The sequence below is a fragment of the Bos grunniens genome, chromosome 11 (genome assembly GCF_055505025.1).
Source record: "Bos grunniens cultivar Pamir isolate PY7600 chromosome 11, Bosgru_T2T1.0, whole genome shotgun sequence".
Taxonomy (NCBI): Eukaryota; Metazoa; Chordata; class Mammalia; order Artiodactyla; family Bovidae; genus Bos; species Bos grunniens.
Genome location: NC_141175.1, coordinates 59,939,935 through 59,967,572, shown reverse-complemented (window position 1 = coordinate 59,967,572; position 27,638 = coordinate 59,939,935). Strand labels below are relative to the sequence as shown.

The 27,638-nt window shown below is 44.7% G+C and overlaps 1 long non-coding RNA gene and 1 pseudogene across 2 annotated transcripts in view; both read right to left on the bottom strand.

Moving 5' to 3' along the window:
* Nucleotides 1–27,638, bottom strand: part of LOC147363168 (uncharacterized) — a 99,784-nt gene that overhangs the window by 47,204 nt on the left and 24,942 nt on the right. Inside the window, exon 2 of one of the 2 annotated variants that reach the window (XR_015136811.1) lies at nt 15,766–15,919. The exons of the other annotated variant lie outside the window; for it this stretch is intronic. This is a non-coding gene — a long non-coding RNA (uncharacterized LOC147363168). The remainder of the gene's footprint in view (nt 1–15,765; nt 15,920–27,638) is intronic. 2 annotated transcript variants of the gene reach the window in all.
* LOC147363169 (thioredoxin-dependent peroxide reductase, mitochondrial-like) lies at nt 19,635–25,376 on the bottom strand (annotated as a pseudogene).

Here is a 27,638-nt window from a genome sequence, read left to right as displayed (position 1 = left end):
TCCAGAGCCTGGTTTTCTGTCTCTCCTTTTCTCAATTAGGGAAACAGTCGAGCACTGTCGATTCTTTTTTTCAGGTCTCAACAAGTCCTGTGCTGCCCTGAAGGGAGGAGGAGAAGAGAAGAGACAGGAGGAAACTCTCCCTGTAAAACTTGGCTTTGACTGAATAGCTTCCAGTTGCCTTGAAATCCAATCTTCTTTTGAACTTGAATTTGCCATCAGTCACATTCTTGGAAGGCAGTAAGCTCCAGCCCAGTCCTGACAGTCACAGGGGATAATTCCTTTCCAAGAACCTGGAGTGGTAGAAGCGGGCTGACTGCTAATGTTTCCTTTCACCTGCTCAGGGAGACTGAAGTGTCAGGGGTTTCAGCCCTGAGAGACCCTAGAGACATCCTATTATCTGAGTTTAGGAGAAAAAGTGATCTCTCTCTACCTGCTATCTCTAGAACTGAGGGATAGTTTAATATCTCTTTTATACTTCATTATCAAACTCTCAAATGCCTGGCTTCTTCACCCCAACCAACAAAACCTGACTTGAGACTGTTTGATTAATTAATTAAACAAATGAATTAATTAATTCTGATTAATTAGTTAATTCAACAAATGTATATAAAGTACCTACCATGGGTTCTAGGCATTGGAAGAACAGTGGACAAAATATCTGCTCTCCATGAAGTGCACCCCCAGCACTTAGACAAAAACCAACCAAAGTCAAGATGGATATCTATCAGAGATAAATGCCTGGGTCACAAGCCAAAACATATAGGTTTGAGAGAGAGAGCTCTACCGTGTAAAAGACGTTTGACACTGGGTATACCACTTAGGTTCCCTGAAACTCAATCTCTCATCTATAATGGGCATTGTGTGACCTGCTCATCCCTTGTCCATGCAATGATAAAATGAAGGGAAATAAGTGAAATTATTTTATGCTGCAATATTGCATGCCAGTTGGTGGCATACAGATCTGCTGTACCAACTCAAACTTTTTGGTCAGTTATAGAGGGAACATTTATCGAGCATCTACTATATATCACACATTTGGAATACCAAGATGAATAAGATATGGCCCCTTCTGGTAGATATGTCTCCTTCTGGTAGAGGAGACACACACAGAACAGGTGGTTATACAAGTGTGTGATGAAAGCAGCGATGCAGCCATCCGAGAGAACCCATGGTTACCCAGGGTAGCCGTGGATAGCCCCATCCTCGGGAGAGGAAGATGATGGAACACGAGTTGAGTCTTAAAAGACACATTAAAAGTAGCCAGATGAAGAGAGTGGCATGAGAGGGGGACTTTCCTGCTCACAACGTTTCTGTGAACAGAAGAATGGAAACCATGGCAGCTCAGTTTCATGGTTCTCAGGCATTGAGTAATGGCCGGAAGTGATGAAAGAATAGTTGTTAACAGGAAGCAGCTTCTGGGAAGCCTTGTCTACCATGATGTGTTGGAATTTTTTATCTAGACAACAGGGTAACATTGCAAGGCTTTGAGCAAGAACATCAGAGCATCATCTCTAGGTTTTAGTTAATGGCAATTGTGTGATGGATTGGCTAAAGGGACACTTGCAGAAGTAGTGAGATAAGAATATTGCTGTAATTTCATAGCACAAGGAACTATACTCAATATTTTTGTAATAGACTATAAGGGAAGAAAATCTAAAGTATGGATAGTGTGTATAACTGAATCGCTGTGCTGTTACACCTGGAACTAACACAATATTGTAAATCAACAATTCTTCCATAAAAAAAGAAAGAATATCGCGTATACTTACAGCAGGGTGGTGGCCTGAACTCAGGTGACAAAGAAAGGTTACGGTGGATTTGTGAGATATTTAGGAGGTGAAATTACAGGACTTGGTAATAGCTTGAATGGAGTGAGGGAGATCCAGAGATGAAATGATGCCCCAGTTCCTAGGATGATTTCCTAGGTGGAGGGTGCAACAGGAATCAGAAAAGAGAGACGGTGGGGCAACCCAGGCGGGTGTCCAATTCTCCATGCTCCCAATGCAGGGGGCCTGGGTTCGATCCCGGGTCAGGGAACTAGCTCCCACATGCCATGACTAGGAGTTCACATGGCACAACTAAAGGCTTCTAAACACGGCAATGGAGATCAAAGATCTTGAGAGCTGCAGCTAGAACCCAGCACAACCAAATAAATAAATACATATTTTTAAAAAACACTAAAAGAAGAGAAGGTGTTAAGGGAGAGAAGACAAGTTCTATTGGATTGGATTTCTGGGTGGAGCGAGAAGTCCAGAAGCTGGTTGCATACAGGCAGCCCCAACATGCTCTGTACGTGTTAATGTCAGTTGCCACGTATAGTCAATACCTAGTCCTTCCCTGCACCTCTCAGCTGCCACAGCGTATTAACAGGAGTAATTGTACAAGGCAATTACTCTACTTCTCTGCCAGCTCTTGGGTCCACAAATCACTACAGAATAACAAATGTGCATCATGATCCAGGACCAATCACATCATAAGATTAAAAAGTAGGTCAAAGTTCAAGCAATACAGACATCAAGTGCAAAGCCCCCAGTCATGCCAACACACCCCTCTGACCCTCTGCTCCCATCCTCACTCCCCCCCCCGGAAGAGTTTCCTGGGGGAAAAAAAAATGGGACTTCAAGCCAAGTCCTGAAACACATGGCTGGACTGTGACATCTTCCACTACCTTCAGAGTGAAAGCTAGAAATCTGCCAGGCTTGCTTCGCAGAGATTTTCCTGTTTTGTGCAAATAATGATTCTTGTCATACATGACCTGGAGACCACCCCTGGCACCTGAGAAACACAAAGGAAAACAGAAAGGACAGAGGCATATGTCATAGTTCCTCTTCTTGTATCCAAAAGAGTGTTTCATGACTCTTTTTGGACTGAGGAAAGAAGAGAAGAGAAAGAAAGTGGGGCTGTAATGCTGTAGGAATGACACTAGCCTGGGAGCCTCAGTTTCTTCATCTGAAAAATGGGGCTATTGAGCCACCTCATGGGCTTTATTGTAAAGCCCAAATGAGATGCTGTGTGTGAGAGAACTTTTTCAACTATGAACGATTGTTCAAAGCTGAGAGGCAATAAGTATATCTGGATAAAAGAGAGAAGAGGTGGAGAATGCAGGATCTTGATAGACAAACAACACAGCACAGGGAAGTATGTTCAACTATCTTGTAATAACCTATAATAGAAAGGAATCTGGAAGAGAATACACACACACACACACACACACACACACACACACACACACACGGCTGAGGGGCTTCCCAGCTGCCATTGCAGGAGATGTAAGAGATGCAGGTTGGAATCCAGGATCAGGAAGATCCCCTGGAGAAGGAAATAGCAACTCACTCCAGTATTCTTGCCTGGGGAATCCCATGGACAGCGGAGCCTGGCAGGCTATGGTTCATGAGGTTCCAAAGAGTCAGACATGACTAAAGTGACTTAGCGTGAACACACACATAATGACTAAATCACTCTACTGTACACCTGAAACACTGTAAATCAGCTATACTTCAATTTTAAAAAATTAATATTAAAAAATATATATATATACAGGGCCCTGGTTTCCTACACAACTCAGAATCAGTTACAACAGCTTCAGGAACTTCTTGGGTTCCTACTACACTCTGGGCTCTGTACTATGATTACTGTGTATGTGGGTGCTCAGTCACTCAGGCATGTGACCCCACGGACTATAGCCCACAGGCTCCTCTGTCTGTGGGATACTCCAGGCAAGAATACTGGAGTGGGTTGCCATCACCCCTCGCCAGGGGATCTTCTGACTCAGGGGCTGAACCTGCATCTCTTGCGTCTCCTGCATTGGCAGACGGATTACTAGTTTCCATCTGTTTTCCTGCTTGAAGCAGGCCAGCAAAAGCACTACAGTACAGTTCAGTTCAGTTCAGTCGCTCAGTCGTATCCAACTCTTTGCAACCCCATGAATTGCGGCACGCCAGGCCTCCCTGTCCATCACCAACTCCTGGAGTTCACTCAGACTCACATCCATCGAGTCAGTGATGCCATCCAGCCATCTCATCCTCTGTTGTCCCCTTCTCCTCCTGCCCCCAATCCCTCCCAGCATCAGAGTCTTTTCCAATGAGTCAACTCTTCGCATGAGGTGGCCAAAGTACTGGAGTTTCAGCTTTAGCATCATTCCTTCCAAAGAAATCCAGGACTGATCTCCTTCAGAATGGACTGATTGGATCTCCTTGCAGTCCAAGGGACTCTCAAGCACTACAGGGCTGTCTTATTCACTGCTCTGAGAGTAACAGCTCAGCTGTTAGCAGCAGCTGGTGCCTTTGTGGGAATGGACTGATCAGAAAGCAGGGGACAGAGTATTTGACATTTGGCAGGGAAGAGGCAGAGGTTTTCAGGATGGGCTACTTCTCAGGAGGCCAAGTGAGAGCACCCACGGCATGGCAGGAAGGGAGAAGCCTTGGGATCCATCAAATGTGGGTCAAAGCTCAGAGCCCCCACCAACCATCTCTGTGACTTCGGACAAATGAGTCATCTGACCTCTACTGACCTTACTTTTCTCTAACACTGGGATATTAACAGCACTCTTCTCACAGTGATGCTATGAAGCTTACATTCAATAATGTATGGACCATCTTTCCAGGCCATGGAGGAGGCATCATCTGGTAGTATCAGAAAACCTGCCTCCAGGGGGCTCCTGATCAGCTCAAGCCCAGTCCCCAGGGTCCTTCATGCCTCTGCTAGGGATAATCTGAGCTGTCCTCAATGCAGAATTATATGCTGGGAACCATAAAAGATAGCCCAGGGCCAGACAGACACCTCTGCGCTTTGACCACAGTCTGTATTTCTTTTCTTCCATCTCTCCTGCCCACTCATCTTCTCTTCTTCTTTTGCTTCTTCCTTCCCCTGTTCCTCCCCTCTTCCTTCTTTCTTTCAAAAAATATTTACTGAGCACCTACTACAAGTGAGACATCATTTTAATTTTTATTTACTGCCCCCCCCCCCTTTTTTTTGGCCACACCACAAGGCTTGAAGGATCTTAGTTCCCCAACCAGGGATTGTACCTAAGCCCTGTGAGTAAAGGTGCTGAGTCCTAACCACTGGACCACCTAGGGAATTCCCCAGGCATTATTTTTAGAGCTGAAGTTGTAGCAATGAATAAAACAATGTCTCTATCCTCTAGGGCCTTAAATTCTAGCTGGGGGAGAAAGAGAAAGAAGCAGAGTAGATATTAATTAGGACTGTGAGGAAACAGCTAAAGAAGGGAGATGGGCAGGGACTCAGAAGGTGGGAGAGGGGGCATTTTAAGGAGATTTGTGGGGGACGAACTCATTGAAAAGGTGAGCCAGGTGGTTCAGACGGTAAAGAATCTGCCTGCCATGCCAGAGACATAGGAGACATGGATTCGATCCCTGGGTCAGAAAGATCCCCTAGAGAAGGGAATGGCAACTCACTCCAGAATTCTTGCCTGGAAAATCCCCATGGACAGAGGAGCCGGTCAGGCTACAGTCCATGGGGTCACAAAGAGTCGGGCATGACTGAGAGACTAACATTTAACGTTTAAGCAGAAGCTTGCTGTGAGATTCATTTTCTTGTCGTCAGCAGCAACCTGGTAGTGGCAACATTAAAACCCACTCATCCATTCTGTGTGTAGATACAGTTTGGGGTGCAAAGTACACACCCCCATATGTGTAAATGCATATGCGTATGAAGGTGTTGGGTAGGTGGGGTCCCCGACAACCCCATTGTGGGTGCAGCCTGGACCCTATGACTGTCCCTCCAGCTGACTGACAACACTGCCCCCTCCCTGTCTCCTTCCCCACCAGCTTGGGCATGTCCCTCCCCTCCTGCTTGTAACTGCAGACCCACCACCGTGGGGACAACCTCGTCTCTCTTCTCTTAGGTTGTCATTGCAGGGCTGGGGGCTGTGAGGGCCTCTGGTGACTGGATGGAAGAGAGAGGCAGAAACATAAACTTTAGAGTCATTCTCCTACCTTCTCTCATGGCCACATCACTGCCAAGGGGCCTCCATGGATGACATCCACCACCCCTTCTTGCTTCCCACCTTTGGAGAGACCCATTCTTGTTTTCACTCCCAGGCTCCCTTCCCAGCTCCCGGGATAAAGTTCTTGGGAGATGCAAGTATCTGTTTTTTCTCTCCAGAGAATCTTTCAGCCATCTCTCCATCATCACCACCAAGATATATATTTGCCTTTCCTCACAGAGGCAGAGGTGGGAAAGAAAGAAGATGGGAAGGAGGGAAGGAAGGAAGAAGGAAGAGGAGAATGAAGAAATGGAGAGAGAAAGAGAGGGAAGAAGGAAAGAAAGAAGGAGGGATGGAGAGAGGAGGAGGAGAGAGGAAATGGAAGAACTGAGCCTTCACAGCCCATGGGGTTACCATCTCTATAACCGGCCACCTCCAGCCTCAGGAACTCTGAAAGGACTGGGGTTTGGCTTGGGGCCATGATGCATGGAACCTCTTCTAAGGCCCCCTGCCATCTGTTCTGTAGTTAAACAGGAAGAGAGAAAACCTACAGAGGCAACAGGTGGCAGAGAAGAAGAAGGGGACCGTACAGGTCAGGGAACTAGTAGGGGGTAGTGATCGAAGGAGCAAAGCAAGATGGCCAGGGCCTTGGGGCGAGGGGTGGGGAGGTGCAGAGGGTAGTCCCGGAAGGTCTCTTCTGTCAGAATCCTCTCCAGTTCTCTCCAGCTCTGGCCTTGCAGGGGGCCCTGCCAGGGGCCACAGGACCCCTCAGCAGATGCTTGGTGGGTGAGCAGGACAGCCAGCTCGGTGGGCTCAGTTCTCAGCCAGAGGGAGGCCCGCCAGCCCCGTACACCCACCAAAGGCGTTGAGTCTCCCACGGGGAGAGGAAAGAATTGCCAAACTCATTTCTTCTCTGAAGTCAAAGAAAACAGTATAAACACGGTGGGCTCTTTGAATTATCCACATGAAATGTTTAATGTGTTTAGCCTGGAGCAGAGGAGACTTAATAAGGAGATGTTCCCATAGTGATTTTGTTAAAAATTTTAATAATCAACTACCATTTATTGTATGGTATCCTATCAGCCACAAGGCTCCAGGCACCTTGCCATGTGCTCTTCTCTCTGAAAGCCCTGGAAGGATGCCCCACCCAGATTCACACACACACACACACTAATACCACCAGTGTTCCAGGAAATTTCTCTGAGACTCAGAAACATTAAGGAACTTTTTTAAAGTCATAGAACTGGTAATAGAGTCAGAATTGGAAACCCAGGTGGGCTAACTCCAAACCAGGGACCTCCATCACTAAACTAATCTGTTTCTACTTACACTTCAAGGATGAATCAGACAAGTAGATTCAGTCCATTCAGTGCAGAATGAATAAATAAGGCAGAATGGGCCTCTTGAACCATCTATAGCTTAATTACTTTTTCCTAAAAATCTAAGCAATTCTGCAAGAGTTAGAGCTTCTTCAAAGGTTGAGATATTCCATTCAGAAGTTAGCACCTCATGCCCTGTAAGTACTTTAAAAATCAAAAGGATCTTTTGAAATATATTATGTGTTTTATTTCTAAATGATAAGGTATTACCATCACATGACAACAAAGGTACAGACCAAATGATAAAGAAGAATTTATCCTCGATCTCACCTCCCAATTCATCCACTCCTGCCTTCATAGGGAAATCACTAGAGACACATAGAATTTGCCAAAAACAAAATGAAACTAAGTATTTGAAAGCTTCTAAATAGAACTTCTCAAAAGATGGGATGTATATGTTTCAACCATTTTCATTAAAAAGAAGAAACAGACCCTGAATCATTACAAGATTAGGACTTTCCTAAAGAGTTTCCTTCATGGTTGCTTCAACTCTCCCCACTCCTCTCAAATGCCATCCCTTTTCTGCTTCCAGTGCAAGTCCTGCTTTCATTTGCCCCAAACATTAGACAAGGACCTTTCTCCTGGATACTCTAATCACCTCCTACCCTTTCTCTGCTTCTGTTCTATTGCCCTTCTCTCCAATTACCCTCTAATCTTTCAAAAACACGAATCCGACTGTTTCTAGAATAAAGACCTCAATTCTTAACATGGTCTCTGAAGGATATTCTTGGTTGCTTAGCAACCCTCTACCTCACTCCTATGAGAAATGTTATCAGTTAGGCTGTGTTGAGGGTTTCCCCTACGGCTCAGTAGGTAAACAATCTGTCTGCAATGCAGGAGACACAAGTTCAATTTCTGGGTCAGGAAGATCCCCTGGAGGAAGGCATGACAATCCACTCGAGTATTCTTGCCTGGAGATTCCCATGGACAAAGAAGCCTGGCAAGCTACAGTCCGAAGTGTCACAAAGAATCAGACATGACTGAGCAACGAGGCACACACACAGGCTATACTGAAACGCAAGCAACAGAGCAACTGACTCACAGTAGCTTAAGCAATAAAGACCTTTAAGCAACTCATACGTGTTCCTTGTTTAATGTAGTTGCTCTACAATGTTGTCAAAGACCCATGATCTTTCTGCTCTCATCTTCAGCATGTTGGCTGTTGGCCCTCCCATCTGTCACCTCATGAGTACAGGAAGGCTGCTATAGCACCAGATATTACAACCATATTTGAAAGTAGGAAGCCTGGGAATGTTGGTGAGTGGGGCATTGCTTCAAATGATAGTCTTCTTTTTTAAGAAAAAATTATTTATATTATTTTTGGCTGTGCTAGGTCTTCATTGTTTTGTATGACTTTCTCTACTTATGGTGAGCAGGGGCTACTCTTTGTTGCTGTGTGCAGGCTTCTCTTGTTACAGAACATGGGCTCTAAAGCACTTGGGCTTTGGTAGTGGTCCACAGGCTTAGTTGCTCCTTGGCATGTGAAATCTTCCCAGACCAGGGATCAAACTCATGTCCCCCGATTGGCAGGCAAATTCTCATCCACTGCGCCACCAGGGAAGTCTGATCATCTCCTTTTATAAGCAAATATGCTAAGTCGCTTCAGTCGTGTCCGACTCTGTGTGACTCCATGGACAGCAACCCACCAGGCTCCTCCGTCCACAGGATTCTCCAGGAAAGAATAACTGGAGTGGGGTGCCATTTCCTTCTCCATATAAGCAAATAAATATCCCCCAAAAGCCTCCCAGCAGACTTTCTCTTACATGTCACACATCGGTACTGTGTCACTGGGCCCTTTATAAGTACAGTAGAACCTGGTAATGTGAAAATATGGCAAAGGAAAATGGCATTACCATGACTGACTTAAATCAGTCATGATTCATCAAGTGAACCACTGGGACATGGAGGGAAGTTTGGAGGAGACTTCTAGGAAAGTGATTATTTTTTAGGACAGCATCTGCACGTGATCTTGTTCTCTTCCTTAGGATGCAGTCTTGCATGGACATAAAGCTCTTCAATCATATAGCCATCTTGTTTCCACCCTGATAAGCAGTGATGCAAAGAAGAGGGCAGAACTAAAAGCATAGATGGAGCCTGTGGTGGGCAGGCCTCTGAGCTGCACCCCTTCCTTGGTCCTTGCCTCCTGGATTCATGCCATTGGGTAATCTCCTCCCCTTGAGTATGGGCAGAACCTAGAGACTCTCTTCTAATGCACAGAATAGGGTGGAAGTGGTGGTGTATCATTTCTGATATTAGATGATAAAAAGACTGCAACTTCCACCTCAGGTTTTCTCTCTCTGTGTCTTAGCTCACTTCCACTGGGTGAAACAAGCTTTCATGCTGCACACAAAACTCTTGGGCTCCAAAATCACTGCAGATGGTGATTGCAGCCACTATATTAAAAGACTCTTGTTCCTTGGAAGAAAAGCTATGGCAAAACTAGACAGCATAGTAAAAAGCAGAGATATCACTTTGCTGACAAAGGTCCATATAGTCAAAGCTATGGTTTTTCCAGCAGTCATGTACAGATGTGAGAGCTGGACCATGAAGAAGGCTGAGTGCTAAAGAACTGATGCCTTAGAACTTTGGTGTTAGAGAAGACTCTTGAGTATCCCTTGGACAGCAAGGAGATCAAAATAGTCAATCCTAAAGGAAATCAGTCCTGAATATTCATTGGAAGGACTGATGCTGAAGCTCCAATACTTTGGCCACCTGATGTGAAGAGTTGACTAATTGGAAAAAGACCCTGATATTGAGAAAGACTGAGGACAGGAGGAGAAGGGGATGACAGAGGATGAGATACTTGGATGGCATCACCAACACAATGGACATGAGTGTGAGCAAACTTCAGGAGGTGGTGAAGGACAGGGAAGCCTGGTGTGCTGCAGTCCATGGGGTTGCAAAGAGTCAGAATGAGCAACTGAACAATAACAACAAATCTATGGAGAGGCCCAGATGGTGAAGAACCAAGTTGCTCAGTCTAACTGCCTTGGAGAACTGAATAACCACTGCCAAAGCCACTCAGCTGATCTCGGAAGCAGGTCTTTCGGTCTTAGTCATGTCTTAGGATGACTGGAGCCCTGGTTGGTACCCTGGCTGCAGCCCCATGAGAGGTCAGAGGCATCCAACCAAACCACTCTTAGATTCTTGACCTAGATAAACTGTGAGATAATAAATGTTGTTTTCAGCTGCCTAATTTCAGGGGTAATTTGGCACACAGCAATTGTTAACTAACACAGCCATTAGATGAAGTCAACTCTCAAGCCTGTTTGTGCATATGTCTTCCAGTTACATAAGACAATACATTTTCTTCTTTATTAAGCCAATTTAAGATGTTTCTCTTATGTGCAGCCAATCAAAATTGATCTAATTGATCAAAGCTGATCTAATTGATCAAAAGAAAACTGCATATTATCTTTCTGTAGCCTGTCTCTCTGGCAGCAACTGAAAACTCTTTCCCATTTTTCTAAAATACTCCAGCCACCAGCCACCATGGACTTCTTTTAATTCCCTGAGTCCATCATGCTCCTTCCCATCTTCTGGGTTTTTACTCACTTTATTCCTGCTAGCCCAAACATTCTCCACTTTATCTTGTTAACTCTTTTTAGTTTTTCAGACTTTAGCTTGTAATTCATTTCCTGGTAAAGTCCCTAACCCCTCCAAATAATACCATGCCTCTTATTTATCTATTTTGGTTTTGGCTGCACTGGGTCTCCCTTGCTGTGTGAGGGCTTTCTCTAGCTGGGGTGAGCAGGGGCTACTCTCTAGTTGAGGACACAAGCTTCTCATTGTGGTGGCTCCTCTTGTTGTAGGGAGCACAGATTTAGCAGTTGTATCATGTGGGCTCAGTAGTTGTGGCTCTCAGGCTCTGGAGCACAGACTCAGTAATTGTGGCACATGGGCCTAGCTGCCCCATAGCATATGGAGTCTTCCCAGAGCGGGGATCAAGCTCATGTCTCCTGCATTAACAGGCAGATTCTTAACCACTGGACCACCAGGACAGTCCAGTGTTATGTTCTCCCAGCACCATGTACCTTTTTCCAGGCACTTATCACAGTGCTCATTATGTTTTGTGTCATCCTTTGGGTATTTCTTATCTTCTTTCTCACTGAGGACAGGGCTCATAGCTACTGTAGCTACTCGTAGGTACATAATTACATAAGGTAACACTGGGCCGAGGTGTTCAATATAGTGATGGAACAGGGCAAGTTCTCAATGAATAATTAATAAGTGAATATATAAGAGCTTTGGAAACATATACTGGTTGCCCTAATGAAGGACCAGGACTAACTAAGAATAGATTTTGGAGTCATCAGTATAAAATAAATATTTTCACTCTTGGAAGAAAGGAGTCTCCCAGGAAAACTATGTGAGTGAAGATGAAACTTGAGGATTTCTATCGTGTGGAGGTTGGGGAGGAAAGAAGCCACAGTAGAGTAGGTCCACAGGTAATGAGGGAGAAAGTCTAAAATGCCAAAGTCATTTAACCATCAGAAGGAACTCAAGTCCTTGAGAAGCAACAAGAGGTGGGACTCTCAGAGTGCCAACCAAGTAAGGGGCACAGTGAAAATCAAGCTGGGTTGTTGTTGCTGTTCAGTCACTAAGTCATGTCCAACTCTTTGCAACCCCATGGACTGCAGCATGCCAAGCTTCCCTGTCCTTCACTATCTCCCAGAGTTTGCTCAAATTCATGTCCATTGAGTCAATGATGCCATCCAACCATCATCATGCAGAGAAGCAGCTCAGAGTGTTGGGTCCTGAGAAGGACATACGAGTGGCTCTTCTCCTGGAGTTAGGGGACCAGAATGGTCTTCCCGCTCCTCACACCTGTCCCTGTACCCCTGCCCAGTGGCAGGAATAAGACAGACAGTAGAACTGTAGCACGTGGATGGGCTTCCCAGATGGTGTAGTGGTAAAGGATCTGCCTACCTATGTAGGAGATTCAAGAGACACAGGTTTGATCCCTGGTTCAGAAAGATTCCCTGGAGGAGGAAATGGCAACCCACTCCAGTATTCTTGCATGGAAAATTCCATGGACAGAGGAGCCACACTCTGATGGGCCACAGTCCATGGGGTTGCAAAGAGTCAGACAGGACTAAGCACACACAGGCACATATACACACACACAGAGTTGTAGTTCTTTGAAAGCAGTGACAACCACAGCACGTTGTAAATGAAAAGAGATTCTCTCCCAGTACAGATTCAAGTGGCAGCATCCATCAGTGTCCCCCAGGGAAGACTCTGCCAACCCCAGAAGGGTCATAGAATGATGATGTAATCCGACATCTCTGCGGATTATTCGGCACTGCCTCTTCCTTCTCTCTTTCTCTTTTCTTAAGATTTGATACAGGAGCTCAAATTATTTTGACAGTTATTTTACCTTGACTTTTTTGTTCAGCCCTTGGCTCATACATCTAGATGAATCTGAAATCTACGTATTCATTACAACATCATCTATCTGGCACGACCATGTGAGGGATGAGTCTGGATCTGATGAACACAGTGTCTATCTAAGCTAAGAGTTTGAATCAGAAGATGAAATTTCCAGATAACTAAAATTTTCTGCTTGAGCAACAAAAAAGAAAAGAAAAGAAAAGAAATCAAACATTATCAAGTTCAACACCCTCTCACTTTGAATACAATCTGCAGCTCCTTCCTTCTTTTTCTTTCCTAATGGTAAAGGGGATGGTAGGGAAGTAGAAAGATGAGCAAGATAGAGAGAGGAAAGGGAATGGGGGACATGGTTAAGAGCAGAAACTCTCTGAAGCAGGTGTCAGCAAACGTTTTGCTGTAAAGGGCTGGATAGTAAATATTTCAGTCTCTGTAGAAACTGCTCACTTCTGACGTTGCAGTATAAGAGCAGCCACAGGCAATATACAAATGTGCACAGCTGTGTTCCAATAAAACTTCATATGGTCACTGACATTTGAATTTCACATGATTTTCATGTGTCACAAAATCTTCTTTTGATTTTTTAAGTTTTGTTTTTTTTGTTTTGTTTTTTAGTCTAAAGCAGTTTTAGGTTCACAGCAAAATGGAGAAGGAAGTACAGAGAGTCCCATATACCCCACTACCCACATATGCACAGCCTCCTCTATCATCAAGATCCCCGCCAAATGTGGTCCATGTGTTACAGCTGACGCACCTACACTGACATCACCATCGCACAGAGTCCATAGCTGACATACAGTATGGTTTACTCTTGGAGTTGTTTATTCAATGGTTGATTTTTTTTTTCAATAATTACAGTAACAATTTTTAGCTTATGTGTGTGCTAAGTCGCTTCAATTGTGTCTGACTGTAGCCCACCAGGCTCCTCTGTCCATGGGATTCTCCAGGAAAGAATACTACAGTGGGTTGCCATGCCCTCCTCCAGGGGATCTTCCAAACCCAGGGATCGAACCCACCTCCTTTATGCCTCCAGCCTTGGCAGGCGTGTTGTTTACCACTTGTATGACCTGGCGAGCCCTTCTTAGCTTATATACCAAACAAATACAAGTAGAGAGTGGGATTTGGTCCACAGGCTGAAGTTTGCTGATGCATAATCTAAAATGTGAGTGGAAACTACCAAAAGAAGCAAGTCTCTAAGTTTCCCTTCCCTCCCGTCTTCTTCTCTCTACGCTCCTCCTTTCACCCCTACAAAGTTCAAATTTTATCCTGTAACATTCGTACTGTTCCTCTTAGTTTCTACCTTGGTAGTGGTTCAGTCACTAAGTTGTGTCTAACTCTTGCTACTCCATGGACTGTAGCCTGCCAGGTTCCCCTCTCTATGGGATTTTCCAGGCAAAAATCCTGGAGTGGGCTGCCATTTCCTTCTGTTCTCAAACAAATACTTACATTTGCATTCTAGAAATTGGTTCTTAACCACATGTTCACATTCCTGTAACTGAAGGATTAAGGAACATTCAGAGCTTTCTCTAGAGTAAGATTCTTAAGAAAAAAAGATAACAAAGGCAGTAGGACTTATGGGAGAGTACATGACTTCTAAAAGTCAGCTCTGTTGGGACTTACCTAGTGGTCCAGTGGTTAAGACTGCACTTCCAGTAATCAAAGGGCTCAGGTTCAATCCCAGACAAAGGAACTAAGGTCCCACATGTCATGTGGCCAAAAAGTATAAATAAAGTAAAATAAAATTGGGTCTTAAAATTAAAAATAAAATAAAATGTTTCTTAAAAAATGAAGCTCCATAAAGTATGTGCCTTCCCACATTTTTCTCTATCACTGTATTACAAAGTAAAAATCATTTCTTGCTAACTGTAATGCTTAGATTTGATTTTTAAATTGTCTTACCTATGCAGAATGTTAAGTGATTTTCTCTAAAGCCTAAAAATGTTCAGCCATCCCTACTTTTGGATGAAACAAATGGTCAGTATTGCCACTCACAATCAGGGAAAAGCCTTCATAAGTATACTTATTGTGGGCTGATGTCCTTGTCCTTATATTTGCATAACATAAAGGTCATGGCCATCAAGGAAGAACACAGTGTCTGAAGTGAGACAGGCTTGGGTCTAAACCTAGTTCTGCCACTAATTGTAGGACTTACCATCTCCTTCTTCTTCTTTTTAAAAGATATTTACTTATTTTTATTTATCTGGCTGCACTGGGTCTTAGTTGTGGTGTGCAGGATTTTAATTCCCTGACCAGGGATGGAACCCAGGTCCCCTGCATTGGGTGTGCAAAGTCTTAGCCACTGAAGCAACAGAGATGTCCAGGACTTACCTTCTTGAAGCTTCAATCCCATCCCCTGAAAGCTAGAAATAATAAAAGTCAATTGTTCTGATGTTTAAATGAACTAACAAATATGAAATCCTAGTTCACATTAGTGTTCTTCATCCCTTCCATCTCTGGAGGCTATCCTAACACCCTGCTGGTTTACCAAGCCCCCTTGTTTAACAATCAGCAACGACCTTCTATTTTTTACCTGAAGGCAGAGCAAGCAATAAAAAAGCATTCAAAGTGAATCTCCTGCATTGAAGGTTTTTTTTTTTTTTTTTTAAAGCTGTCTCAGAATATTCAACTTGGATTCAATTACTTACAGCAATAATTAATAGCACATTAGTCCATGAAGCCGGCTTTCTAGAAGTAATAAAGCCAAGCAGAACATGAGCTCACGGCTGCTCTTGGCTCTTAAGTCTCTGCTGAGAAGAGGAGTCTGCCAAGGAATGCTAGGGGGAATTATCAGGGGTGAGGGCTTGCCAAAGCAGAATTAGCCAGGCTCTGATGCGTGCGGTGGGCGCCGGGCAGATGGGGAGACGGCTGAGAGCGAGGCAGGAGTCAGGGAGTGGGTGGGGGCTACAGGGGAGGCTTGGAAGAACCGCAGCAAATATAGGCTGGGGTTGTGATGGGGAGGTGGGGGTGCTGAGCCCAGAACTGTGTACTTGAGTTACAGAGGGGCCTTGCTGTACAGCCCTGATTCAGTTGCTGAAGCTAGAAGAGACTCACCATCAGGTGGTTCTGCCCTCTCGCTGTGCAGATGACAAAGATGTGGCACAGCCGTGTCCAGACCTGTCCATGTTCTGTGAAGGAAGAGCCTCCTTGAATATGGCTCTTCCTAGGGGTCATTCATGGCTTCCCTGGTGGCTTAGACGTAGTCCTCCTACAAAGCAAGAGACTCTGGTTTGATCCCTGGATTGGGATGATCCCCTGGAGAAGGGAAGGGCTACCCACTCCAGTATTCTTGCCTGGGGAATAGCCTGGACAGAGCAGCCTGCTGGGCTACAGTCCATGGGGTAGCATAGAGTCGGACAAGACTGAGCAACCATTCATACATCATAGGGGTCATTCAGAGAGGGTAAGTCCAGTGTCTTGGCCTGGCCAAAGTAGAAACAGATGTCCAGAAACTGCTCAGTTCATCTTGTAAATGTCCAGGCAACATTACCTGCTTGTCCATCACCCTTGGGCAGAAAGGGCCCCCCCAACACACCCACACTCACTTGCTATTGCTTTCTTTTGGGTTGTGAGAGCTGAAGTCAACTGTTAGAGCTTTTAAAAAACAATTTGTTGCTATTGCAACAAATATTTACAGTATTTATTCTAATAGTAATACTAATAATAAGTGTGTTAGTCATTCAGTTGTGTCCGACTCTTCTTGACCTGATGGACGGTAGCCCACCAGGCTCCTCTGTCCATGGGATTCTCCAGGCAAGAATACTGGAGTGGATTGCCATTACCTTCTCCAGGGACTAATAATGAACCAGACACCAATTTGTGGAAATGATCCTTCCACAAAAAGGGTAAGAATTAAATGCCTGTGATTAGCCTGGGGGGATGGAGGGTTCACCTCCTGATTGCCCGCTGGAGAGTCTCCCAGTAAGAAGGACCCCTGCTCTGTTACCTGTGTCTTCAGAGCCATGGCCACCCAGCCAAAGCTTTGCCTACCCGTCTCCCACCCCTCCCCTGGCTAAACACCATCCCCCCACCCCACTTTTCTCCCCTCACCATGTATACCCCTCCACACGAGGAGGGAACCTGGCAATGGGAGAAGGTGGTTGCTTGGTTTTTCAGGGGAAAGAGGTGCCAATTACAGCCTTTATTAGGCTCATACCGCCGTCTCCCTGCCTCTCGACTGCTGCAGACCACACACACACTCAGTTTTCTTGCTCTGGGACTAGAGGCCTGTGTGGTCCTGCCGACTCACTTATAATAAATCTGTGAGCTTAATAAAAGGCATCACTTCTATCTTTTGATCTCTCTTGAGTTACTCATTAGCTCTGGGTAACACACTTCTTGACTGACAAGCCCTTCTCAGGGAAAATCCAAGCTTGGTGGTTCTTCAAACAAAAAGTGGCATGGAGAGGTGGTGTGTGTGTATGTGTGTGTGCACGCACATGTGTTCTTATGTTGGTGGTGACATACTGTGTGATTTGTAGGAAGGGAGAAGGGGAGGGAATAGCTTGGGTATCCTAGGAGACATCTGGGACAAGGTCTCCATAAGAGATGAACATCACCCAGGGCCAGTGCTGCTGGCAGAAAGTTCTAGAACCCTCAGCCGTTGAGCTCTGTAGGCCCCACCTGTTCCAGTCTTCCCTCCTGCTTTCCTTTAATCCTTCTGAGGATCCCATTTCTCCATGGACCCTCTCTATTGACTCCCTGTTAGCACCAAGTCTTAACTTTAATTTAATCTGAGTTTGTTTTCAATGCACTAAGGCCACTTTCTTGTCTGTAAATTCATTGAATGGATCAATACTCCTTTTTCTTTCCCATCTCCTGGCACACCCCAAAATCTGTCATACCAGCCACCATGTGTAGGCGCTAGCTACACTTCCTCTGGACCAGGTTCTGGGCTGAGCTCTGAAAGTGGATTATCCCCATGTGTCTTCACCACTGTCTGAAGTAGAGACAGCTCAGACCTGCATTAACAGTTGAGGAAAGTCAGGCCCCAAGGATGTAAGTGAGTTGCCTGAGGTCACACAGCTCATAGGTGTGAATCTCACTCTGGAGCCATCTAAACCCACAGGCCCTGCCTCAGCCTCCCCTCCCCTCATGTTGGGCCTCCCTAGGATGCTCAGCTGTGCCTGCATTCTACACCCCCTCCAGCACCCAAGTCAGAAGTCGAGGTAAAGTTCCCAGGGTTCCAGTCTCCCTGGGACTCACGTCATGCTCACTCCCTCTGTGGGACTTCACCTCGGGCCACGGCTGCTCTGGGAAACCACAGCCACTCAGGGGACGGAGGGGTAGACGCCAGACTCAATATCGACTCACTCACTGTGTGTTGGCGTTCTCAGCTGAGAAAACAAAACTACGAGGCCCGCCATGTTTGGTCCTCTTTACCTCACAGACAGCCTTCTCTCCAGCCACCCCCACATGAAACCACAAGCTCAGGGGCCACAGGGCCTCAGAAGACAGAGAGGTGAACTGGCCTGGTGGAGGAGAGTGCAGGGGCCTCAGCCGAGGCAGGCTCAGGCTCCAGCCCTGCCCCTCAGCACCTATTGACCTTGGCCGTGTCTCTCAGCTTCTCTGCTCCATCTCTTCACACATAAAAGGGAAGTAATAATAATGACTACTTCTTTTTTAAAATCTTTTTAATAGTTAATTTATTGATTAATTTCTAGCTTCGATGGGTCTTCATTGCTGCACATGGACTGTCTCTAGTTGTGGCAAGCGGCGGCTGCTCTTCATTGGGATACTTGGGCTTCTCACTGTGGTGGCTTTTCTTGTTTCAGAGCACAGGCTCTAGGCGCACAGGCTTCAGTAGCTTCAGCACAAGGGCCTAAGTTGCCGCATGGCACGTGGAATCTTCTGGACCAGGGATCAAACCCGTGTCCCCTGCAACGGCAGGTGGATTCTTAACCACTGAACCACCAGAAAAGTCCTCTTTTTTCTTTTTAGTAATTTTAAAAATTATTATATATTTTACATTGGGCAGTTCAGGAAAGGAAGTAATTGCAATGATTCAAGCACATAAATGATTCAAATTTTAAAAAATCCTTTGTGATTACGTCTAATCAATAGTAGAAATGTATGTAGACACCAACTCAGCTAACAAAATAAGTAAAGTAACTCTATACACTGTAAATCTCAGTAATGAGAAACATGAATGATCAGTTAAGTTGTTTTGCCATTTTGTTTTTTTTTAAGAAACATGATTCACATTTGCTTCAATCACATACACATTCATTTCAAGTGTTAAATTAGACCACTGATGCCAACAATTTAAACCTATGATATTAAAAGGAAATCTAGTTTAATACAAAGAAATTTAGGAAGAAAATGTCAAGACCCTGATCAGAAGTATTCCACACAAGTTGTACCACTCTAGTATACAAAGGTTCAAGTAAGGTTGAGAAAAAAGACTTGATTCTTTTTCCCAAGGAAAGCATGATCCAAGAAATAGGTGAGCTACACATTCTATGGAAACCAGCCAGAAATCTATACATTGCCAATAAGGCACTCCTTGCCTTAATAAATAACCACATTTTAAAAACCTATATGCATGCACACTAAGTCACTTCAGTTGTGTCTGACTCTTTGCAACCCTATGGACTGCAGCCCACCAGGCTCCTCGGTCCATGGGATTCTCCAGGCAAGAATACTGGAGTGGGTAGTCATACCCTTCTCCCAAGGATCTTCCTGACCCAAGGATGGAACCCAAATCTCTTATGTCTCCTGCACTGGCAGGTGGGTTCTTTACCATTAGCACCACCTGGGAAGCCCCCTCAAAAGAAACCTAGGTCATGTTATAAAAACAGAACATATAGAGTAATATTTGTGACTACAAGTGTGATTTGATTTTTGCCTTCTATAAACAATATTCTTTGAAATGCTTAAAGTTCTTTTCTGGTGTGACAAGCTACAGGTGTACATGGGATGGTCTACTGATTAACCTTCTTAAAGTATTTCTTGGAAGCAATCAGATGGAGTTGGATTATAGGAGAATCCAGTGTCCAGCTGGCTAGGCAAACTTCTCAATGGCATTGCACAAACTGGAATGCCTTCACCAAGCTAGGGTCTCTCCCATGCTTGGGCCCACTGGGAGATCATTGACACTCAAAGGCTTGATGACTCCATTGGGGTCAATTATGAAGAGACCTCTTAGTGCAAGAACAGGACCTTCTAACAAATAGCACACCCTAATCTCAGGAAGTTTATTTAGTCACATCTGACAAGAGCATGATGTTCATGTGGCCCAAACTACCATTTTTCCTCAGTGTATTTATCTGGGTCAGGTGGCTGAGTGGGAATCTACCTGACACTGCAATGATTCTACATTATGAAATTCATTGGCTTTGTCACCAAAAGCAGTAATTTCCATAGGACACACAAAGGTGAAATCTGAAGGATAGAAGAGCACCAAATATTTCCCCTTAAAGTCATCAAGGCTTGGACTTCCCTGGTGGTCCAGTGATTTGGAATCTGCCTGCAAATGCAGGGGACATGGGTTCAATCCCTGCTCTGGAAAGATTCCACCTGCTGCTGGTCAACTAAGCTCATGCACCAAAATGAACAGTAGGCCCTGCTGCTACAAGTAGAGAAAGCTCATGAGCAGCAATGAAGACCCAGCACAGCCAAAAATTGATTAATTTATTAAAAAAAATATAAAATCATCAAGGCTTAGTTCTTTGAATGCTCCATTGATAACAGCTGTACCCTTACAGTAGCATGCATGCTGGGTGACAGCAAGAGCATGGTATAAGGTCTGCAGAAGCAGAAATGTCCCAAGGAATGGCACCCACATGTCTGACAATCGAAACCCCAGAGCTACCTTTCCACATGGCCACCATCTTCAGTGTCAATAATGCCTATTTTATATTAAGTGAGATAATCCATGTAGAAAAGCCTGGCAAAAGGAAGTCTTTTTTTCAAGGTGAGCTATGATTAGTGTCATGGGTTGAATTGAGTCCCCTCAAAGTTATGCTGGAGTCCTAACTCCCACTACCCATGAATGTGACATTATTTGGAAATAGGGTCTTTGTAGATGTAATCAATCTAAGATGAGGGCATTTGGATGGACCCTAATTCAATATGGCAGATGTCCTTATGCGAAGGAGAAATTTGGACACAGATGTACACAGGGTGGAGAACCCCTGGTGAAGACACAAACCTAGAGGGAAGGTGGCCAGAAGCTGGAAGAGGCAAGAAGGACCTTTGTCTTGAGGTTGAAGAAGGAGCATGGCCCTGCTAACATCTTGATTTCAAACTTCTAGCCTTTAGAACTATGAGAAGATAACTTTCTCTTATTTTAAGCCGTCCATTTTGCGACTTTTTTACAGCAGCCCTAAATGAAGCCCAGGCAGCCCAGTGGTAAAGAATCCACCTACCAATGCAGGAGACATGGGTTTGATTCCTGGATCAGGAAGATCTTTCAGAAAAGGAAATGGCAACCTACTCCAGTATTCTTGGAAAATCCCATGGACAGAGGAGTCTGGCAGGCTACAACCCACAGGGTCACAAAAAGAGTCAGACATGACTTACCGACTAAACAACAACAAAACTAGTACAATTAGCATTAAAAAGATTTCTGGACTAGGATACCCAAGACTTCTTTCTTAGTTTTGACTTTGCTTCTAAATAGTTTTGTAAACTTGGGCAAATTATAAAGGCATCGATTGTTAGAGCTGAAAAAGACTTTAGGATCAGGGGAAGAAACCGAGGCCCACAAAGGGGAGGGACAGGCATATAACCCCAGAGAACCTCAGTGACTTCATCTGTCAACAAGAGATAATTATCCCCAGCCCACTTACTCTGCCCAGCTGTGGTTGACATGTCAATAAGATCACCTGGGTAGACCAGTTGCCACCACAATCTCAGCAACACACACACACACATACTACTGTCTGCCTTCAGAGGAGCACCCTTGTCAGTTTCCCAGGATTCTGGTTGATTCAGAGAAAGGAGCCAAGCCAATGATGAGCTATTTGAAGCAGATGGAATCCATAGGGTGTCTGGGCACCCATGTGACCATGAACCCACTGGTTAGGTAAGGAGGGAGGAGCTGGGTGAATGTGTCAGTGTGTCCTTTGAGAGGCAGTACAGAGAGCATCTATTGACATCAGTGAAGGAGAGTTTGGGCTCTTAGGGAAGAAAGTGATGAATGGACACCTGGATTCTGCACCAGGTGTTGCTGCCTGAGTCACTATGCATCCTTGGGCAAGTCTCATACCCTCTCTGGGCCTTTCCATATCTGCCTATACAATATGAAGCTGGGACCTGCTCCCAGATCTCTGTGACTCCAGAATCTCTGATCTTAACCATCATCTTATGCTGCCAAAAGAGATGAAAGCAACCGGTCAGTCCAGGGAGTACAGAGTGTCAGTAGGGCATTATGGACATATGCATACATCTATGTTCTAAAGTCACAGAGCTGACAGCATCAGAAGGTGATCTGGCTCAACCTGCCAGGTGATAGCCCTCCTAAGTGGATGTTGTAATAGCTTCTGGATACTCCAGTGATGTTTTTCTTATTCCTCTTGAGCATACTCATTCTGCTGGCATGAAAAACAGTCTTCCTTATATGAGAAAGTGATGAATATAAAGATTATGCTCAGTTGCTCAGTCATGTCTGACTTTTTGCGACCCCATGGACTGTAGCCCGCCATGATCCTCTGTCCATGGAATTTACCAGGCAAGAATACTGGAGTGGGTTGTCATTTTCTCCTCCAGGGGATCTTCCCAACCCAAGGATCAAACCCATTCCTCTTATGTCTCCTGTATTAGTAGGTGGATTCTTTATCACTACTGCTACCTGGGAAGCCCAAATATAAAGATTAAGAGTTTACAAAACCAATTCAAAGTCAAGCTGGGTTCTGCCATGCTTTTTAGCCTGTATGAATTTGGGCAAATCACTTTGCCTTTGCTAAGACTGATGTGGAAACTTTGCAGAGTCACCGTGATGGTGAAGCAACGGAAGACTGTGACAGCTCTTGGCAACCCCGGAACACAGCAAGTGCTCAAGAAATGTGGGCTTTCCCTCCCTTGTGTTCATCTGGAGTCAAACAGATTTACCTACTCTTTGTACTTCTGAAATTTCTTCAACTGTCTGAAAACGACTCTCAAGTGGTTCCCCAACCCTTAGCGTTTTCACCTTTCTCTCCATCATCATCTTCATCATTGCCATCAACACCATTATCTTTTATTATCATCATCACCAACAGCTTCCTCACCATCATCTTTAGTCATCAACTCTTTTTTTTTTTTTCTATTGTACCATTCAGCTTGTAGGGTCTTAGCTCCCAAAAGTGAAAGTGAAAGTCACACAGTCAGGTCTGACTCTTTGTGATTCCATCTACTATACAGTCCATGGAACTCTCCAGTCCAGAATATTGGAGTTGGTAGCCTTTCCCTTCTCCAGGGGATCTTCCCAACAGGGATCGAACCCAGATCTCTCGCATTACAGGCAGATTCTTTACCAGCTGAGCCACAGGGAAGCCCAAGAATACTGGAGTGGGTAGCCTATCCCTTCTCCAGCAGATCTTCCCAACCCAGGAATTAAACCAGCGTCTCCTGCATTGCAGATGGATTCTTTACCAACTGAGCTATGAGGGAAGTCTTGCTCCCCAAACAGCAACTGAACCTGAGCTCTCAGTAGTGAAAGCTGGGAGTTCTAACCACTGGACTACCAGGGAATACCCCATTACTATCTTTTATCTTTATCATCCTCATCATCGCATCACACACGTGAGTTAATACTAGAATTTATCATGTATTCTTACAGGTGTGGCCAGTGGATCCTTCAACAATCAGTGAACTGAATATTTTTCTCGTTTTATAAATGATAAAACTGCATCTCAGAGAACTAAGCTAACTTTCTCAGACTGACGCAGATAAAGGCATCAAAGACAGAAACCTAACCTAGGTTTCATGATGCCAAATCTTAGGACGGTTCCTTTGATGGCACTACTGTTTGGGGTTTTTTGGGGGGGTTTTGTTTGTTTTTTATTTTTTAATGTGGCTGCATCCAGCCTTAGTAGCAGCCCATGGCTCTTCATTGTGGTGCTGTAGTTGTAGCACTCAGGCTCTCTAGTTTTGGCACCTGGGGTCCAGAGAACAGACTTAGATGCCCAGCAGCCTACAGGATCTTAATTCCCCAGGCCAGGGACCGAACCTATATCCACTGTGTTGGAAGGTGGATTCTTAACCATTTGACCACCAGGGAAGTCCTGGAATTACTGTTTTTAGCAAACATATCACCCAGACAGCTCAGGTTATACAAGGAATGAGGTGGGACCCTCCATGTGTTTTCCAATGAGGTTTGATATTCTCCATTAAGTTCTTGTGCAACTGACTTCTCAAACTTAAAGGGAAAATTTTGTGCTTGAGTGTGTGACTGTGTATGTGTGTGTGTGTGTGTGTGTGTGTGTGTGAGAGAGGATGTAGGTATCCCTGGAAACCTCTGGAGCTCTGCTCCTGCCAAGCAGACTTGGGATTCAGCCCACACCTGTGAAATTTGGATGTCTTTTGTCCCCTGAGAGTCTCACTCTGCCTGGCTAATCCAGGCAGAGCTTCCTGCTGCCTCCTTTCAGGACGCAGTTCAGACCAGAATATTAATGGAGATTACAGCAAGGAGAAGAAGCAATCTGAGCGAGGGAGGGGGCTGCCGGGCAGGAAGCTTGGCATCCTGGCGGAATCTTTCCATACATGATCTCGAACCACTTGTTTGGAAGCAGTATGTGATGCAGGGGGGCCTTCCCTGGGGTGTCTGGAGCTCGTCTGTATCCTCTCCCCAGGTTGTTCCGAGGACAAATCGTCTCATACCTTTTTCAGGTAATTGACATGCACGCATCTTTCTTCCCCCCATGCATATCAAACTCTGCTTACTATAGAGTGACCTTACAGCCCAGTTGGACTGAGACAGGTTTACATCTACTGTCCTGACGTTTTACTATCTGTCACCATCAAAAGTGAATGTGAAAGTCGCTCAGTCATGTCTGACTCTTTGCAACCCCATGGACTGTACAGTCCATGAAATTCTCTAGGCCAGAATACTGGAGTGGGTAGCCATTCCCTTCTCCAGGGGATCTCCCCAACCCAGGGATCGAACCTAGACCTCCCGCATTGCAGGTGGATTCTTTACCAGCTGAGCCATCAGGGAAGCCCTGGTCACCATCAAAAGTGTCCCTATTTGGATTTTCTTCCAAGAATAAGCATCAAAGAAGACAGGGAACAAGAGCTACCACATGTGGGGGTTGCCATGTAGATTACTGGGAAGAGCATTAGACTTGGAAGCAAAGGAGGGTTAGACCACTTTCTACCTAAGTAGGACTCAGATGTGTCATCTGTAAAATGGGCATAATTATACCAACCTCCCAGGGTTTTTGATGGTGAATGGCCTTAGTGGGCTCTGTTCTCTGCAGTCATCACCTTGAATGATCTGTTTTACCTTCATTTTTCAGTTACAATTAAGCCTGTTTTTCTTCAGAATTTTTGAACGTCTGGTCACGTGAAATCAGTGGGGACTTTGGGCCAGCCAGGGTCAGGGCCTGGTCACCTATAGGATCTGCTCAGAGCTATAAATGATCCATGGAAAAAAAATTCAACCCATGTTTCAGTGTTGTGCCAGCTGGGACAGCCACACCCAAGGAACTGCTAATTTGGTGGATGGATTTGGAACTGGAAAATGAGAAAATGATTTACTTGTTGGAAGTTTAGAATATGAGAGGCAATAAGCAGAAAGTGGTATTAGGAGATGGATTAACTACACTAAAAGACTGAATGTCTGTCAGGGAGGAAGATACTGGAGTCAACCCTGTGAAGTCATTCCCCTGGAGATCCTGGCTTAGAAGATTCTCTTCAGCCTGTTTCCTGAGCCCAGCACTGCTCCCCAAGCCCTACATTACTGAGTTCCAAAAGGTCCCCTCGTGCCACTCTCCCGCTCCCTTCCACTGCTGGTGGTTGACAGGGACACTCGTCAGTCGCCATCTGGCCTGCCTACTATGCTGCATCTTTTCCGACCACACAGCACCTGAGCACCTAAGGCCATGACTACAGACACACCTCTGAGACCACCTCAATAAAACGGATATTGTAATCAAGCAAGTCCCACGGATTTTTTGGTTTCCCAGTGCATTTCAAAGTTACGTTGGGTTTCTGCTTCCCTGGTGGCTCAGATGTAAAGAATCTGCCTGTAATGCAGGAGACGCAGGTTGGATCCCTGGAGAAGGGAATAGCTCCAGTATTCTTGCCTAGAGAATTCCATGGACAGAGGAGCCTAGTGGGCCACAGTCCATGGGGTCGCAAAGAGGATACTACTGAGTGACTAACACACTTTCCCTGTTCTTATTGGTAAAGAATCCACCTGTCAATGCAGGAGACACGGCTTCAATCCCTGATCCAGGAAGACCCCACATGCCTCGGAGCAGCTAAGCCCGTGCGCCGCAACTACTGAGCCTGCGCTCTAGAGCCGGGGAACCACAACTACGGAGCCCACGTGCCAGAACTAGTGCAGCCCGCGTGCCCTGGAGCTCATGCTCTGCAACAAGAGAAGCCACCACAATGAGAAACCCTAGCACTGCAACTAGAGAGTAGCCTCCACTCGCTGAAACTAGAGAAAAGCCCGCACAGCAGTGAAGACTCAGCACAGCCAAAAATAATATTTTAAAGTTCTGTTAGTAGACTGTTGTATGATGTGTACAAAAGCATTATGTCTAAAAACTAAGATACATACCTCAATTGAAAAAATCTTTATTGCTATAAAATGTTAACCATCATCTGAGCCTTCAACAAATCATAATTTTTTTTGCTGGTGGAGGGTCTTGTCTTGATGTTGGTGGCTGCTAACTGATCAGGATGGTGGTTGCTGAAGGCTAGGGTGGCTGTGACATCTTAAAATAAGACAACAATGAATTTGCCACATCAATTGACTCTTATTTTCATGAATGATTTCTCTGTAGCATGCATTGCTTTCCAATAGTGTTTTACCCACAGGAGAACTTCTCTGAAAGTTGAAGTCAGTCCTCAGAAACCCTGCCACTTTTTCATCAATAAGTTCATGTAATATTCCAAATCCTTTGTTATCATTTCAACAGTCTTCACAGCATCTTCATTGGGAGTAGATTCCATCTCAAGAAACCACTTTCTTTTCTCATTTCCTAGAAGCAGTTCCTCATCTGTTCAAGTGTTATTATGAGATTGCAGCAATTTAGTCACATCTTCAGTTTCCACTTCTAATTCTCTTAGTATTTTCATCACAGCTGCAGTTACTTCCTCTACTGAAGTCTTGAATCCCTCAAAGTCATCTGTAAGGATTGGAATCAACTTCTTCCAAACTCCTATTCGTGTTGATATTTTGACCTCTTCCCACGAATCACAAATGTTCTTAATAGAGTCAAGAACAGTTCATCCTTTCCAGTAGGCTTTTTTTTTTCTCTTAAACATATTAATATATATTCAACTCATCCATAATAAGATAAAGATTAAAATATTTATGATAAGAGAAAAAGCACCAACATGTATTTTCCTCTATCAAAATGCCAAAAATAAACAACTTCAAATGGAGAATAAATTTTATAATATCTACCAAAATAACCAATACATAGGCTCCTTAACCCATCAACTCTGGTTTTAAGAATTTATTCCACATGAATAAAATAATATATATTGCTATTGTTGTTTAGTTGCTAAGTCATGTCCAACTCTTTGTGACCCCATGGATTATAGCCCACCAGGCTCCTCTGTCTGTAGGAATTCCCAGGCAAGAATACTGGAGTGGTTGCCATTACCTTCACCAGGTCCAATAGGTTTTCCAATGATTCTGCCCAGATCCATCACTATCTCTGGCATCCACAGCATTATGAAATGTATTTCCTAACTAATAAGACTCAGAAGTAGAAATAACTCCTTGCAGAGTGGATGTTGTATTAGCAGGTAGGAAAACAAAATTT